General features: G+C 29.4%; 1 long non-coding RNA gene across 1 annotated transcript; it reads left to right on the forward strand.

Moving 5' to 3' along the window:
- The first annotated feature begins 622 nt into the window (after nt 1-622).
- LOC139905941 (uncharacterized) lies at nt 623-1,932 on the forward strand. Its single transcript, XR_011781100.1, has 2 exons — nt 623-1,049; nt 1,112-1,932. It is a non-coding gene; the product is annotated as an uncharacterized lncRNA (long non-coding RNA).
- Nucleotides 1,933-2,928: the final 996 nt, after the last annotated feature.

Raw genomic sequence — 2,928 nt, forward strand, 5'->3', positions numbered from 1 at the left:
ACCTAAAAAAAACAATAATATAAAGACAAAGTAATTTCATATTGCCCAGTAATAAAGATTGAAGGTGGTAATGTCGGGTTAACATTTATTTACTTCGCATTAACAAATTGATTGTAAACGTAACGATATACTAGATAAATACATTTTTTAAGATGCATTATGCTTTTTAATTGATCCAATACACTTTATTTGTGGTTTTGAAGACTATCTTGAAGTAACTTATTTTCCAACTAATGGTGCGATTAAACAAAGCAACGTATTGACAAAAAATAAACTGGATGAAAGATTAATGATTTATCTACATTGAATATAAATGACACCAAATTGATTTTCCCCATTTAAATAATAAAAATCCAGCATTCTTATGGAGATCTCCAAAACACTTCTAGACTTCCGTGCATGTCTTCTGCCAGTTTTTTACGCACCGTAAATCTACATTATGTACATTATATTAATTATTGTATAATATTTTCAAGAAAAAATCCTACAAATAACACAAAGTGCAAAGAATGGATATAGTTTATAGTGTAATCCATGACACAAGATGAATACATCATTAGAATCAGACTTTATTCTCATCTCTGAATCTCACAAAGATGAATTTATTGCTCATGTAATATATACCTTATCAATTGCTAATCATCTATGTTCAAAAAATTTATGGAGAAATACACGAGTAAACCTATCCCTTCCCGAGGAGCCATCATTAAATTAATGGAGGATGTTGGTACTGATGTCATTTATAGAAATACATATAAAAATGTCGTCCACACCAAATGACGATCAAGTTATCAGTAAAAAGTATAAAATATTTACTAATTTCGAAATGAAACTCTAAATTTTGTACTATCTAACAGTAAGTATTCAATCTTTTTTTAAATCTAACCCTAAAATATGATTCTATTTTAGCTAAACATATCAAGAATTATGATACACAACTCATTAAATAGTAAAAACAACTGCTTAAATGGTCACAACAACGGGGGTAGTAGCTTTGGATGGTTCGCAACTAGTTTGTCTGAGACTAGTTTCTTCCCTTAAAGACTTGGGTATGATCATTAAGTTTTGCAATATTACATAGTCAATAAAAATTACTTTTTTATCACTTAAGGCTTAGCTATGGTTAATAGGCTCCAAGAAATGATGTTCAGAAAACTCATAAAAGGCAAAAACAACTGCTTAAATGGTCACAACAACGGGGATAATTGCATTGGGTGTAGCATTATAATTACCAATTGTGTATATATGTTGTTATATAAGCATAAATAGCGGAGAAAAAAATCTTTTTTGATGCTCTTAATAAGGAGTAATATCGCCGGACATTACTACATAATTAGCTTTTGCTCTAAATCTTTACGATGTCATGTTAGAAAACTACAATAAGTCAAGAATGGTTGCCTGAATTGTCTTATCAGTTAAATTTGACTGCATGGATTAACTTTTCTTTTTTTAGATAAATATGAAATAAATGAAAGTGGGATTCTAAAAGCTGTTCTTACTAAAATTGGAAGAAGATATGGATTGAAATCTAACATAATTTTATGATTTACTTTATTATTAATAATTATTAAAATCTCATCGGTAGAAATATATCTATCCTGTGCACAATTGTATATGCAACTTGCACATAAGGAAAAAAGGTGATGATCTTTTGATTAAACTCCACGTCTGGCTTGTATTTTGCAACCTCAAGTTATGACATATTGAACTGAATTCCGATGTTAGAACAAGAAGATATTATTTGGATCAATCTATTATTTCAATATTCTGTATTTATAATTTATTGTTATTATTAGTTATATGATTCTAATTGTTTAATTTTGTATATTTAACTTAAATGTATGATGGTTTATTTTTTAGTATGTAGATTATATTTAATTTAAGCCTTCTATTTTAAATTTGGAACTTCAAATATATTTCGAAATACTCTTATTTTGTCGTTTTATTAGTTATTTTTCTGAGAATATGGTTCACAATAAATTACTATTTCATGGAGTGTGACGTTTCCAAATCTACAGTAACGGATAAAAATCGTCTAAGTCAATTATACGTAGTATATCTTTATTATACATTTTGCTAATAAATACTTTCGTTACACCCTCAAAAATCATAATATAGCAGGCAACTGATTAATACTGATGTGATTATGAGTGATAATCACATCAGTATTTTAAACAATGATACCATGTGTCTTTCTCTCCCCTGTCTCCTCGCACGCGTTTTTCTCTACAATATTATCAACTATATCCATGACACAAGATGACCTTGACTGCATCACTCAACCTTTTTTCCAAATAAAGAAAAACAATATACTCGAAATTGTATGGTAGTTGAAAAATTACGTCATACTTCTTTGATTAATTCGTTAATCCAGGGATACGGTAACTTTTTTTAAGCGTTACACCAAAAGAGCTCGTAATAAATTTAATTTACTCTAAGCTAATGGCATGGTTTTTTTCTTATAATGCCGTACTGGTTCTAGGAAAATTTGCTGAATGACATTTCGCCGAAGAACCATCTTCCGAATGTACATTTTGCCTACGGATAATTTGACAAACGAACATTTGACCAAAGGACCATTTTGGACATTTGTCTGAAATGTATTATTTTTTTTCAGTTGTCGATTTGTCAACTCTTGGCTTAATTAATATTCGGAATGCTGATTTGTTGACCTCAAATATATATTTTTTAAATTGTAAATATCCCTACTATTGAATGTAAAATGGTCCAGCAGTTCAAGAGTATGACGTCATAGGCCAACTACCAGAAAATTTTGAGGTTTTTTCCCTTCCTCATTCTGGAGAAAAGGTTGAGAGATAAATATCAATAGAAGGAAGATAGATATATCCATGGGATACACAGACAAGGGATGGAATAGAAAAAAGAAACTACTACTAGTCATTACAGACTATTTTGTCATAAGTACAA

This window comes from Lepeophtheirus salmonis, chromosome 7, assembly GCF_016086655.4.
Source record: "Lepeophtheirus salmonis chromosome 7, UVic_Lsal_1.4, whole genome shotgun sequence".
Taxonomy (NCBI): Eukaryota; Metazoa; Arthropoda; class Copepoda; order Siphonostomatoida; family Caligidae; genus Lepeophtheirus; species Lepeophtheirus salmonis.